At 51.9% G+C, this 15,054-nt stretch overlaps 1 long non-coding RNA gene across 5 annotated transcripts; it reads right to left on the reverse strand.

The window, feature by feature from the left end:
• Window positions 1-257: 257 nt before the first annotated feature.
• Window positions 258-14,275, reverse strand: LOC116237733 (uncharacterized). Of its 5 annotated transcripts, XR_016471357.1 has the most exons (4): window positions 14,042-14,126; window positions 13,411-13,632; window positions 10,652-13,321; window positions 258-1,318 (listed from the first exon to the last, which is right to left on the reverse strand). It is a non-coding gene; the product is annotated as an uncharacterized LOC116237733 (long non-coding RNA). The 5 variants fall into 5 exon arrangements; XR_016471358.1 differs by lacking the exons at window positions 258-1,318; window positions 14,042-14,126 and adding an exon at window positions 14,185-14,275 and having other exon boundaries at window positions 5,326-13,321; XR_016471359.1 differs by lacking the exons at window positions 258-1,318; window positions 14,042-14,126 and adding an exon at window positions 14,185-14,267 and having other exon boundaries at window positions 5,326-13,321; window positions 13,411-13,635.
• Window positions 14,276-15,054: the final 779 nt, after the last annotated feature.

Genomic DNA, 15,054 nt, shown 5'->3' on the forward strand with positions numbered 1-15,054 from the left:
CAGGCTGTTCCCTAAGGACACACAGCCTCCTCCTCTGTCTTTGGCAGTTCCTTCTTGTTCACACACTTTCATTTTCCTGTCTGCCCCTGAACCTCTTGCTTCTCCAGTTTGAAGCCCTTTCCTGGGCCCTTTCAACACGTCTGTTAAAATCAGGCATCATTTATGCCGTGTAATTTATGGCTCTTTTTTTTTATTTTTTTATTTTTTCAATTTGAGGATATAATAATTATGGAGATCATTGTGTTGATGCTCTACTAGACAATCAGAGAGGCTCAGCCACCGAGCTGCTGGCAGCAGGTGGACTCTGAGCTGCTATCTGCTCCTGTCGCCTGCCAGGATCCCCCACCCTTCCTCGCGCAGATCCATTGATGGGTTGTTGAGTATTTTTTGCTGTTATTGTTGACTGCTGACATAAAAGAAGCTGAAGCGACACCATTTTAAGCTGAGTATCCAAGGCGACCTCATTAACATCTCTGCAGAGGAGTCCTTTAAAAAACATCAGTCACGTTTGGTGGTGCTAAGTGGAAGAGAAACAGTTCTGTGTTTTCTTGATCAATTGCTTAAAATTCAAGGTCGGGGTGCAGAGCAGGGAGGGCTCCCCGCCAGTCACTGCAGGGTTGCACTGAGTGTTTTTTTGGAAAATAGTGATGCTGTCGTACTGGAGAAAATCCATGTGCTCCCTCAGAGGAGCACTATTGGGAATAAATGCTGGAAGCTGTTCCACTTGAGCAGATGGCTGAAAAACTTTGGCTGAGAAATAAATTGAGTATGACGGTCTGAGGGCCAATCACAGATGGATGAAATTCTAGTGATGTCCCAAATGTCCTGAACATAGAAGGTTCTCTTCTTTCCCCTTTTGTGCTAAAAACCATAGTAGGGTTTTTTATACACACTGAAAAAATATTGATGGAGTGAGACGCAGAGATAACAGTGAGGCTGGGGCTTAACGTCTTCTGGATCAGCATCGCATTCAGGGCAGCCGTGAGATTCTGCCACCTCCAGGTCAGCACTGAGGAACAGCTGATCTTGCACAGACCTCACCACAGGGGTGGAGCTGGTGTTCGGCTCCCACATCATGCTCCTCCGGATGCAGCCTGGTGTCCATGTGCAACACCAGGTGTTGCAAATACTCCTGCTGAAGGTGAGTCTTGCAGAACCCAAAAGTGGTGATGGTCAGCATCTCCCAGCCCTGCTTCCAAACAGACTGCGAAACTGTGCTCTCAGCATGGAGTTACACTGAGAAGTCACTAGGAAATCCTTGCCTTGGCTTTTGGTCATCTCTGTATTAGCTACCTTCAACACTTCGCGTCAGATGCCCCTGAAAAAGACATCATTTGAAAGCAATCTCTACTGCTAGGGGATGAAGTTGTTTTTCAATGGGCACTCAAGGCCAGGCTGGATGGGGCTGTGAGCAACCTAGAGGGAGGTGTCCCTGCCTACAGCAAGGGGTTGGAGCTAGGTGATCTTAAGGGTTCCTTCCAACCCAAACCTTTTCATCATTCTGTGATTCTATGATTCTATATTTTCTCACTCAAATGGGTTTTAGCCATTTTTCAAGAACAAGATCTGTTGCTGAAAACTAGGTGATGGAATTCCTATTGTAAGTGGATGTGAAGTCCCTCTGCTTGTACTGGGAGCAAGACTTCCCAGGGACTTTTTGCAGGCTGAGCCTGCCTTATTGGTGCCCTGCCTGGTGCTACACAAAGATAACAGAGGAGTTCTATGTGCTGGAAAAGCCTCTGTTGTAGACAGCTCAGCACTAAACTGGGCCATGCATTTTTATTGTGATCAGGCAGAAAGGGGTAGCCCAGGTTACAAAATGCTTCTTCTCTCTGCCCTAAAGGCCCAGAGGTTGCTCCCAGGGGACACTGCTGGTGCAAGAAGAGTGGAGGGCTGGCATGCACACCAAGGGCTGTGCTTCACTCCGTGTCTCGTGGGATCAGGGTAGGACCCCTTGCTGTCTGCATTCAACATCTGAGTTCTGCAAAACAGATCGTGGCTGTGGTATGACATGGCTGGTGGTACTTTGTGGTGGTACCTCAGAAGCCTGTCTCCAGCAGTGGCCAGTGCATAGCACAGGTTGAGCATGGGAACATACTTCTCACAGTCTGCAGTAGTTTGTGAGGCTTCCTGACCCAGAGGCAAAGTATTTGTGTTCAGTATTCCTTAATGGATTCCTTTTCCATGACCTTGCCTGTGAGTTTGTTCCCCACAGTAAAGTCAGAAATTCAATTTCTTCATTACAGACCATTTTCTTTACCATTTCCTGATTAACCATTCCCCCCCATCATGGTTATTAAAGACTGTGGTTGTTACAGTGGTTCCTAGAGACCAGGCCCTATTGGTTAAGTACCACACAGCACATGGTTCTCACTCTGGGAAGATACAATGGAGTAATCAAGCAAAGTCACGTCCCCAGGAGGACAGTGGGAAGTACCCAGCCAGGCAGGGACTGACTGCAGAGCTGGGGGACAACAGGGAGAGGAGCAGAGAAGGGTGGGACGAGGTGAGGGGAAAAGTGGAGCTGGAGACTCTGGTGGGCCAAACAGTTTATCATCATCATAAATAGCAGAGGTGAAAGTTTGCTACTGAGTTTCTTCTTCCAGTTCTTACAACTGCAAAATGCAAAATGGGCATTGCCTACCGTTCTAATGGACCGCTCATCCTGAAGACCTGGGGAAAAAAGAGCAAGCTAAAAAAATAAAACGCAGCAGTTGTGTTGTTTGTATCGTTGGGGCTGTGCTCCTGTAAAAATGTACCAGTACTGAAGCAAATAATCTTCAGGAAGAATGGGGAGGCTCCCATGCTTTGGTGCTCCATCATTACACTCAGAAGTGATGATGTTGACTGGGAGGTGCAGCTCTTCTGGGCTCCGGTGCACACCACACACAGCCACGGCACAACAGGCATAGCTCATGAGAACTGACTTCGATACAGACATTAGGGGATTTCAGTGGTGATGCTGCCATCGCCCCACAACACAGCACACCACGAGCCAGCAAACGTGAGGCATGGCACATGAGATAACACAAAGGCTTGGAAGGGAGGGTGGAGGGGAGACTGAAAAATCAGTGCAAAAAAAGCATGGATCTGCTTGCAAGCTATTCATGACTCAAAAACTGGAGGCAAAAATCCCCCGACTGTGCTTCTTCAGCTGTTAGAACCTCTTTCCATGGCTGCATTCCTCTGCGGGAAGGAGTCCTTCCCACCGCAGGAGATGCCAGCACTGCCACTAGCAGGTGGTGGCCCACGTGCCACGTCTCAGCCAGACAGCAGCATGGCAGCGATGGTGCCGTGTGCTGGGAGCACTGACCCCAGCGTGACCCACCACATCTGACACACAGGAGTGGGGAACCCAGCACCTTCCCCAGGGGCATGTGAAAATCAAATGAAGGCGCTCAGTGTAGGAGAGGAAGCGTTGGCTTGGGAATGAGAATCTATCTGACACACAAAGCCCCGAGCCCCCGTTCTGTCTCAAGCTCCCCGAGCCACAGATACCTGTGCAGAAAGAGCCATCCTTGACGTCCCATCCAAGTGGTTTATGTCGCAGTTACGCACCACTGACTGAGCACTGAACATGCTTAGACCTTCATTTAAGAAAAGAGAAAAGCAGGGATGTGTTGTTCCTGCAATTTCAACTGGGAAATCTGAAGGCAGAGACAAGGACTTCCGTGCCCAGGATGGAACAGATCAGAATTGCCTGCCAAACTCAGCAGGGCTCAAGAAAATGCACTGCTGCGAGAGTTGGGTTTTACCTGCTGTGTCAGGAATCACCTGGGGTTCCAACAGCCAGTTTGACTAAATGAGACCAGACCACCTCTACTTTCATGCCAGAGGGCATGGTGCTCTGTGGGAACAGTTCACTGGGTGCACCAGCAGTGCACAGCACACTAGTGGCAGAGGGCTGCTGTGCCCATAGATCCAATAAATTTGCAGCAGGTCCCATGGATCTGGTGCTGCATCCTTGGTGTGACCCAGCAGACACATGAGGAAGGGAGAGAACCAAAGGGAACTGCTTAAATCTTGGTCTTGTGCTCAGCACTAACCAGCAGAGTTGTTATTTAGCAGCAGCCACTTTTTTGCTTTACCTCTGTAGCAGCTGATGTAGCTTTCTGAGCCTGTAGTGTTTGCACAGCTCGTCAGGGGGGGCCGGGACCTTCTGCCTCCATGATGGGGATGGGAAGCCCAGGGGTGCTCAAGCCCAGCAGGGCCCCCACGGCCTGCCAACCTTTGGCTTTGTCTGCAGGGCTAGGAAGGGTGTTTCCTGCCCAACAACCAAAGGAAGCTATCTGGGTGCATCTCGTTCAGCGACCCTTTGTAACAGAGGTCAGCAAAGATGCAGAACAAAGGCAACAGAAAGCTGCTTGCACGCAAACCCAGGCCGATTCCTCCAGACAAAGCACCCACACCACGAGCCAAGCAGCTAATGTTGGCAGCTCTGCTGGGAGCACGCAGCCTGCGGCACTGCGGCACAGCCCCGCCAGCCCCGCTCCAGCGGCACCGCAATCAATCTTCCCCCGTCGCAGGCTTCGCACCAGTCGATGCCTCCCAATACCTGCAGGCTCAGTAACCTGGCGGTTCGGTGACTGATGCCTAAGGGAGAGATGCTCGATATTGTGCTGTGCTCACCTCGCCAATTCTGCTGCCGGGAGTGATAAAACATCCCCCCGGATGATGGGAATCGAGTTAAGCACACGTAAGTCTTTTGCTAATCAGGCCCTCGGTTCTAAACTGTCAGAAAATGGACCTGGCAGAGATACCCCCACCACACAGGAGGGAAGCAAAGGAGCAGTGCTGCCCCCGGCTTGTGCCCGAGGTGGTGCCTCCAGCGTGGGCTGAAGGGTGGTGTGCGTGGAGCGGGGTTTGGTGGCACATAAAGCAGTGAGCAGGCCTGTGGGCTGACTGGGTGATGCCCCAGAGGAAAGACTGGGAAGGGGCAGTCGGGGACTGCAGCACTTCTTGCCCTGGGAAAGCAGCGAGCACAGCAGCACATAGAAAGCATTACAAACACCTCCAGCAAAGCTCAGATCGCAGATGAGCTGCAGCAGCCGCAGCGGCGCTCCTCCAACCACGGATGGATTATTTTGTTTAGATCTCCTTGCAAATCACTTCTAATCAGCAGCTAATTTTTGCTGAGCTCGGGCTTGCAGGTTGCTCGGGAGGGCTGTGGCTGCCTGTGGAGGTGTGCAGTCACCTGTCTGGGGCAGACTGCTTTGTAAACTGTCATTAGAAATAATAAATCAACAGAGTGCTAATGAAATGAGCTCTTTTTAGGATGCTCTGGAGAAAGCCTCCCATTTAAAAGAAAGCCTGCTGCAAAGAGAACAAAAGTATCTTCAAATAATTACGAAATACTCAGGTTTTGTGCCACTGTGGCAGGAATACTGAGAGTTCAGTTTCCCCATCTGGCTAAATCAGGTCACCATTTTGGTAGGAAAACATTAAAAAACTGATTGTATACCCATGAAAACCAGAGACCTGCTCTGAGTTTGGTGGGCACTGCCTCCATCAATGAGAGTAAAAACAACATACGTCAGTGCTGCTGTGGTCGCTGCCAGTGCTGAGCGGGGGTTGGAAAGTCACTGCTGCCGTGTGCTGTCAAACAGAGGAAGGACCTGAGAGAGCAATAAACAAATGAGCGCTGAGGGCAGTGAGCAGAACCTGGGCAACCAGCAAGGTGAGGTATATGGCTTTGCTATGAAGCTTTGGGATCATTGAGCAGTTAAAGTAAGCTGAGCGTATGCAGAAGAGAACACAGTTCTGGGGGCTTCACCTTCCCTTTCTTTTTGGGTCTGTCTTGAGAATCAGAAGCTGGTCTGTGAGATTATAGCAAAAAGCACAGCCACCCTCAGCATTTCCATGCAAACACAACAGGCTCAGGCAGAAATCGGCACAAACACACAGGTTATCCATGCTCTTTGTCAGTGCTCCCTTACTGCAGCCATTTTCCAGCTGCCAGCACGACCTGGGAACTCACTCCTGGTTGTAAGTTGGTGGATGTTCTGGCGCAGGCTGGAATGCTTCATGTGGCACATAACGGAGCACCAGCCATTCACAAGCAATCACTGCAGGTCCTCTGGAGCCGAAGCTACCCCAGCTGCCTGCAGGATATATCAGCAGGAGCAGAGTACCAACCTCCCCTCACTAGCTATGGGAATTTTTCCTGCTCCATTTCTCATCCAAACTGGTTCCCACCCGAACTGCTGCAGGCAGCACATGGCACAGCGAGAGCCTGAGCTGTCTGAGCTGCGTGACTGTGAGAAGTCTGAGACGCGCTGTGGACACAGACCAGCACTCAGTGACTGCTTATTTTCTCTCATTTCCTATCCACGTCTCTCATCATCACGTCATCCCACAGCGACCCACAGCTGCACTGATGTACGGTGCTGCACATGCACTGGCATTGTGCACAGGGGAGTGCAGCTGTTGGATTGATATTCCAGCCTTCCTAGGTGCTGCACAAGACACAAAGCACAGCTGGTGTCGGTCTCAGCAGAGCATGCAGTATTCTGCAGAGATACCAAAAGCACACTCCATCTTCATGAAAGTTTTTAATAGATAGAGTAGCTCTTGTCTATTTAATAAAACACTGTATAAATATGCACGGATTCAGTAGAGCAAAACAGGTATCTGTCTGCTTGGGAGTTTGAAATGGCTCTGGGTTACACTTTATTCTTTTATTTAAATTTTTAAAAAGCAAGGTGCTCCAGCGCAGCCAAGTTTTGCTGTATTGTATTTACATAAAGGCTGTATGCTGGCCTTAGCCTATGCTGGGAAATCCTGGCAAGACAGATGAACTGTGCCATGGGAACTGCATCCTGACCTGAAGGACAAAGGCCAGCAGTGCCAGCCCCATGCTCGCACACACACTGACTCAGAGGAGAGCCCCTGCTGGCATGAGGCGAGGCACCGTCCCCAGCTTGCAGAGGAAGATGGCAGTTGAATGGGCTGGATGCTGCTTTGCAGAGATACTACCTGCTGTCTGCTGAAACCCATGGAGACAGGGAATGTCCATATCTCCTGCACTGTCAGGCCAAACCTGGGCTTGGCTGGGGTCTGCACAAACCCACTCTGTGACTGTAGAGCAGTTCCAGGCCGTTGCACTCCCGCACATCTGTTTGAGTGGCGGGCTGTCCAGTATGCACATGGAATCGTGCAATGCCTGGGCACCATTTTAACACAGGTAACAGAGGGGTATGTGCTCTCCTTGAAAATCTGCAGTCAGCTGCAGCCACTGAGTGCCAATTCCATGGGGTCCTACCAACACGATGATGAGATGCGATGAGTAGAGTTGATGGTTAGACACTGCTTTTAGCTGCACAGCCCAGGTGATGCCAGCACCGCCAATGAAAGCAGCCACCCTAGGCTCAGTGCAGCCTGTGAAGGCTGAGATTGTTCTGAAGTAAGCCTGTTTAACACAGTGACAATAGGGAATACCAGTTTTTCGGAGCTTCCAGTAAGTTCTCTCCAAGGGCATTCAGCTACAGCTCAGCAAGCAGCAAAGGCTACGTGCAACCCTTGGGTCAGATTTATGAGCCTCCTTTTGACACTGCTTGGTTCAAAGGTCTTGGTAGGCACCTCGGAGACATACAACACTATTTTTACTTCTGCAGAAGTGTCTTTCGTTGGCTGTTGCTGGGATAAAAGCACGGGTGATGAAGGCTCTCCTGTACCACACGGTATGGCAGCAAGAGCCCAACAGGCTGTGCACCAAAGGAGGTGTGCCGCCTCCAGCTCTTTGCTGTCTCCAGCAGGAGCAGGTAAGTCACCGTGCAGCTCTGTTGTTTGCTGTAGGAATAACTCACAGCAGCACCAGACTGGTGTCCGTGCTGCCCCACTCCTATGTGCTCCCAGGACCTCTCTCAGGAGCTGTCTAATAGATGCTCCCAGCATCCGGCTGCATGATGTTCAAAGGAGAGGAGGTTGCGATGTTAGCTCTGTCACGACCTTCAGAGAAAGGGCCTAATTATTCCCAAGCAGGCAGCTGAGAGCTGGGCAGCTGCTAATGAACACTGATAGGGAATGAAATCACCCAGATGCAAATTGCAGAGCTGGCTCAGGAGCAGTGTGACGAGCTGAGCTTTGCTGGCTGCGGTGCCGTGTTTTTGCCATGGCTGAACCTCTCCAGATTTCTGCCTGTCTCAGATGCAATCCCTTTTTTCCCCATCTCCACCTTCTCCCATGCCGTGTACAGACCAAAGGACTGAGGCCATGGAAGGGAATGGGACTCAGCTTTATCTCACAGGGACCAGGTGTGGGTCTTCAGAGAGACCCCAGCAGCACCAGGGCTGCATCACCATCTGCAGCATCAGCAGCCACTGCCTTTTGTTTCAGCTGCATGGAAAGCAAGCTGCAGTGTCTCTGCAGAACAGGGCAAGCCAGCAGCGAGCTGGCACATCATTTCTGCAGAGGACACCGCTTCCCACTGCGCCAGGCTTGGAGCCCTGGGAGGACTCAGCAGCAGGTGCAGCAATGCAGAGAAGTCAGGAGAGCGCTGTGTGGGGAGAGGTGATGCTGTGAGAAGAGAGGTGGGTCACAGGGGGTGAAAGCAGCCTCTGAGCTGGTGCGGATGTAAAAGGGACAGTTCTGCTTCCCACACAGTCACGCTGTATCCCTGAAAGCAGCGTGCTCTGCTCAGGGGATCTGTGCCGGCGGCTAAGAGCGCAGTCACACCCTGCAGCAGCAAGACCCTCTCTGCACATGATAGTCACCTGTCTGTTGTCAGCATCCCAAAGGAGCTCAGAGAACACTGTCAGGCTGTCATTTGGCGCTTGGTGTTTGGTTACCTGTCCAACTCTACCTTGCACAAGAAGAAAATACGCAGGGGAGGCTGCAAATCTCAAGCTCCCTAAAGACAGAAGTGTCAAAATTCTGGCTGCCTACTCACCCTGACTTCGGCTGATCTCTGAATGCCAACCAGAGCAAGTCTCCTGCTTTGAGAGAAGAAACATGCTTGGTCCAGTGCTAAATAAGCTCAGTGAAAGGTTATTTAATATTTTGCTTCCCCAGCGCATCCTATGTGTGTTCTGGCCCTACTCAGGACAAACCTCCCCAGTGCTGTCCTGGAGGCTGAAGCCTTTGTCCCCTTCTTGGCTGCTCTAAACAGTGTCTAGCAGTGACTTCAGGCAACTTGAGAGGAAAATATCGGTATGGATAAGATGTACAGTGTGTAAAGATCTAAGCCTGTGCTGTCCCTGCATGACAAAATGGACTGGGTGCTGGTTTGAGGGCAGAACTCCTCACCAGCACAGCACTGCCAGCTCCATGCCTTCACCTCTACTCTCCCATGCCTTTCCCAGAGGGCAGAAGGAGGAGGAGAGCTGCAGGCAGCCCGCATGGAAGTCATCGTCCCTGCAGAACGGCTCCGTCAGGAATGTCCAAGTCCATCAAGGCTCCTACCAGCCTCAATTTTCTCCCATCTTAGGATATGCCTGAGACCCACGAGCACCAGGGTATTGTCAGAGCTCATCTCAGGGATCCTTTGCCATACCCAGAGGAGCTCCCATCCACCTCATACTTCCTCAGATGTAGCATCGACAGTTTTTCTGGCAACCTGTTCCAGCACATCATCACCCTCATAGTAAAGAATTTCTTCCTGACATCTAATCTGAATCTGTCCTCTTTTATTTTATGGCAGTTACCCCTTGTTCTCTCACTGCCCTCTCTGACAAAATGGTCCCTTCATTCCTGTAAGCCCCTTTATGTACAGGAAGGCTGCTGCAAGGCCTCCCTAGACCCATCTCCAGGCAGAACAAACTCTCATAGGAGAGGTGCTCCAGCCCTCTGACCAACCATGTGGCCACCTCTGTTCTCACTCTGACAGCTATGCATCCTTCTTATGTTGGAGAGTCGAACACAGCAGTGAGGTGGGCAATCATAAGAGTGTGAGGGGGAGCATCACCTTCCTCGACCCGCTAGCTACAATTCCTTTGATGTAGGCCAGGGTACAGCTGATGTTTTGGGCTGCAAGCAGATATTGCCTGCTCATATTCCAATTTTTTTCCTTCAATACCCCCTAGTCCTTCTCCACAGGTCTACTCTCAATCCACTCCTTGTCCAGCCTGTAATCACGTTTGGGATCACCCTGATCTCACACTTGGCTTTGTTGGACCTCATGAGGTTCTCTTGGGCCCTCTGCTCAGCCTGCATAGGTGTCTGAAGGGCATCCCATTCCTCAGGCATGTCAACCACACCACACAGCTCAGTGTCATCCTCAGACTGCGGAGGGTACACTCTGCTTCATTATCCAGATTAGTAATGGAAAAGTTAAATAGGTTTGGAGCCAGGACTGACCACTGGGCCACACTGCTAGTTCATAGCCACCAACTAAACTTCAATGGCCACTGATCTCCACGCTCTTGACCCAGCCGTTCCGCCACTTCCCAACACACCCACTGTGTACTCATCAAATCCCTTCTCTATGAAGATCTTCTGGGAGACAATGTCAGTCACAAGCCTTACTCAAATCCAGGTGTGCAATGTCTGCTGCTCACCCATATGCCAAGCCAGTCTCTTCAGCACAGAAGTGTATCAGGTTGGCTAAGCATTACTCCCCCATCTTGCCCTTGGCAATGCTGTGCTGACTGCTGATGATGATTTCTCTGTCTTTCCTGTGCTTGGAGACAATTTCCAGCATGAGTTACTCCCTTACCTTCCAACATATGGAGTTGAGGCTGACTGGTCTGGAGTTCTCTGAGTCTTCCTTCTTGCCCTTCTTGGATCTAGACATCTGCTTTCCTCCAGTCTTTGAGCTCTTCTCATATTCCTCATGATCAGCAAAAGATTATTGTGAGTGGTCTCACAGTGGTATCTGCCATCTCCTTCAGCACTTGTATGTACACTCCATCAAGGCCCGTGTCCAGTTTGCTTGAGTGTTCCCGACCCCGTCCTCTTCCACCTAGGGTCAGATTTCTTGTTTCTGCATTTCCCTGTGCTTTCAGCGATCTGGGATTCCCGAAGTGGCCTTGCACCTCTGGACACCAAGCAAGACCCTGCTTGTTGAGTGTGAGGTCCATCAGAGTTCCTTTCATCGTTGGCTCCTCTACCACTTGGAGTAAAATGTTATCATCAGAGCTCTCCAGGAGCCTCCTGCATCGCTTATGTTCTGCAGAGCTGACGTCCCCATGCAGGTATGGGGCACGAATGTGTGAGGCTGCTTCTAGCTGTCTGCAGAAGGCCTCAACCTGTTGTTCCTCCAGGTCCGGTAGCCTGCAGCAGACACCTGCTACAACATCTCCTGTACTGGTCTACTTCTTAATTCTTATCCAGACTCTCTGTCACCCACAGACAGAGCTCCTTGTGCTCCAACAGCTTTCTCACATACAGAGTAACATCTCCTCCTCATCTTCCCAGCCTGTCCTTCCTCAAGTGCCCCTATTCCTCTGTTGGCAGCCATCTATATGTAAGTCAGATGTTTCATATTTCATTGAAGCACCATTACCAACTGGAGATCTCAGCAAATGTCTTACAGAACATTTTATCTACTATGCAGACTGCAGAAGCAGGAGTGGTATCCCTGGTCGGCCTCTTCCTGCCAGAGAACAGCTGAACTAAATGAGTGGATCAGTTTCTTGAACAACTCTACAGTTCTTATCAATCCAGGGGCAAGATAGCCTCTATTACAGTGAAATGCATCAGGGTTGTTTTCTGCCTACAACCACCTGTCTTGTTGATGTCAGTGCCTTTGTTCTAGGGCATATTTGACAATTCTGCGTCTCTTATGGCTGACCTTGAAATACTATTGTTACTGTGCAGACCTAAAGGAGCTCGATGTGCACAGCCTAAGCTCATTCTGGGGCACTGAATGTTGCAAGGATGGCATGGCGGAGCACACCTATCAGCAGTGAGGGTTTTGCAGCGCCTGGACAGATGCTGATGTAAATGCCTGTTGGAACAGATCGAAGGCAGACTGGGCTTTGTGTATCTGAAGAAATCCTATATTTTCAGGCATAAGTAGAGTGATCAGGAGCACTCCTTAATGAAATATGCATGAAAACTAGCAAGGGACATCCCTAAAGATACCAAAGATGAGGCAGATTGGGTGGCTCACCAATGGTAAAGCCAACACAGAGGCAAGCTGTCTCCTTGCCAAAAACAATGACAATGTCTTGGTATTTTTCAGGGATAGAGTCTGATATTTCCTGACCATTCCTGACTGTCATCAGTTCTATGTTTACTAAACATGGCCACGGGAAAAGGCACCTTCTTGAGAAAATGGGGCTGCTTCTTCTCGTGGTGATCTTGGGTGAGGGAGGAGTCAGAAGAGACAGTTTACAAAATAACGGGGTCAGAGGTGAAGATCCCACTAACTTCCTAAATGAGATTAGGGGACTGCTTCAGCAGGACAGAAATGCTGTCATCCCAAAGAACCTCAGCATTCCTGCAGCTACCAGCAGCGTCGGCCCTGACAGCCTGCTGAAGCTCTTCAGTGGGCCTGCACCTGGATGGTGGGCTGGAATCAGTTCAGCAGAAGCAGGTGATGCAGTTGCAAAGGATGTTTACTAGCAACAACCAGCTCCTAATGAGACTTGATGCTAGAATCCCCACACCGTTTCCACCTGGGAAAAAATATGAAAATGCCTCGGCGGCCTCTGCCTCCATGCTTGCGTTGCATCAGCTGGCAGTGGGTTGGCTGGAAGCTCTTTTTCTGCAGCTGCATTCACTCAGTTGAAGTATATTTGGTCATGAAGAAGAGACCATTCTCCTTGCTGGTCTATGAGGATGTGGTATCATCATCCCATCGTTGTTTCTCCATATATCTGCCTTGATGTTTAATGGACCATGTGACATATCCCTGTCCTTGGAGCTGGCAGGGCTAGAAGGCAAAAAGTGCTGCTCAGCAGCGCATCTCCTTCACCAACATGGGCCTTAGAGTCTGCCCTTAATCAGCAGAGGTGTATGACCAAGAGGCGTTCTGAGACAAAAAAGTCCCATTGCACGGGAGAGCTGGCTGTGGGCTCACCTGTGCTGTGGCATCTCCATACCACTTTCCTGGGCACAAATGAACAGTGAGGGCGGATCTTTCCTGCAGCTCTGGGGCTGGTGGGTACCTGGGGGCACTGCACAGCTGCAGTGCAGCAGAGTGTCCCGAGAGGAGGCAGTGAAGAAGACTGCAATGATTGCATTGTGATACAGAAGAAGTGTTAGAGCTAATCCAGTGCCATCTGTCTTTATTTTGCTAACCCGTTCAGTTGGACGCCACATAAGTGCATTCACAGCAGATGAGCTGGGAGAGCCGTGGCATGGCAGCTCTTGGATTACTGGCATGAAAAGAATCCTTTTGTTCACGAGCCAGGAAGATTAGCTGCTGCCACGTCTGTGTCTGGTTTGTAGGACAAGAAAGAGAAGATGCAGTTCTCTTGCTGCCTTGGCCACTGCTTTGTGGCATCCCAGCTCCAGCTCTTTTCTCACCTCCCTCTTGCTTTATCCTTCCTCTGCTCCTTCCTTCCTGCTCTCTCCTCATCTTGAGCTTTCTCTGCCTTTTCCATCTGCTTCTCTCCTCTCTTGGCATCTTCTCCGATTCTGCTCGAGTGCACACAGTATCCCTTCTCCTCCTTCCCCGGGTTCAGGCGGGCAGCAGAGAAGTTCAGAGCCGCGCAGCTCTCCTGCACCGAGGTGCTTTACCTGCAGCCCCTGCTGCGAGAAAAATTGGCTCGCACCACCTGATCCGAGGCAATTTTGTTCACAGCGGGCGCTGGGGATAAAGCGCCGCAGCGGAGGCGGCCGCGTGGCTCTTAATGCGGGGCCGCCGGTGCCGCCGTGCGAGCGCTGCCGCGGGGCCGTGCTGGGAGCGGGGCCGTGTTGGGAGCGGGCCGTGCTGGGAGCGGGGCCGTGCTGGGAGCGGGCCGTGCTGGGAGCGGGGCCGTGCTGGGAGCGGGGCCGTGCTGGGAGCGGGCCGTGTTGGGAGCGGGGCCGTGTTGGGAGCGGGCCGTGCTGGCAGCGGGGCCGTGCTGGGAGCGGGGCCGTGCTGGGAGCGGGCCGTGTTGGGAGCAGGGCCGGCCCGGCGCCGCGCGTCAGCGGCCCGCAGCGCGGCGTGACCCACTTAGCAGCTCCGCCCGGCCCCGGGCGCGTCGCGACCCGCGGCTCGAGAACCGCTGCCTCGGCGGGCGGAAAACCCTCCGCGTCCGTTAGTTTCCAGAATGGTGCTCCGGAAGGAAACGTCCTTCCCGCGCCCTTGTGCTGAACCTGCGGCCGGCTGCACCGCAGGGAGCTGGGCAGGGGGCAGAGCGCGGGGCCGAGGCGGCGGAGGAGCAGCGGGACGGCGCAGCTCCAGCCCCCCGCCGCCGTGCTGCCGTCTGTCGGGGCTGCTCCAAAAGTAACGCCTCCTGTTTTGTGACGCCGGCCCGCACCCTCAGAGCCGGATGGTGCTGGGATGGCGGTGCGGCTCGGACCTTCCACCAGCATCCCGTTCCGTTTCGTCGCCGCGTGGCAGATGGCGGCAGAGGGGAGGTCTGACAAAACGGCGTCTGACGCCGAAGTGGAGCGAAGGTGTGGAGTTGGATGCCTCCGTGCAGAAAAATGGGACCCGCTGGCATTCATCAGCGCTTGTGAACGCTGATGGAGACGACGGTGCGTGTGAGCAGGGTGAGGCTGGTGCGAGTCAGCGGCTGTGACAGTGGGCCACCTCTGCTGGTGCAGAGCCTACGTGCGGAGTGTGGCATGCAGGCTCTTGTTCATTGCTGGCAAAACCGCGTAGCTGTGATGGTGCCTGTGTTGAAAAACGGTGTCTGGTAGCTGAGAATTTGCTCCATCAAATGGTGTTGTTGTGCTCTTTGTACCTGCTGTAGTTTCCATGTAAATAAATAAGAGGCACTACTTTCAAAGCTGTGTGCATGGGGCTCGGAGGTAAAGAAGCCCACCTGCATGCTTCGTGTTGCCCAGCACTCCCTGACAGAGCTGAAAACTCAACCAAACGATTTCCCAACAATGGTCTCTCAGTGGTGCCTGAAATGGGCGCAGGTGCCACCAGGAGCCAAGCTGCTCCCTGTCCCCTCACCAGCATCCTGCACAGCTGCCTCTGAGTGCGAATCTGCATTCATGGAAAAACTCCATAAT

Source organism: Phasianus colchicus, chromosome 15 (genome assembly GCF_987193195.1).
Source record: "Phasianus colchicus chromosome 15, bPhaCol1.hap1.1, whole genome shotgun sequence".
NCBI lineage: Eukaryota > Metazoa > Chordata > Aves > Galliformes > Phasianidae > Phasianus > Phasianus colchicus.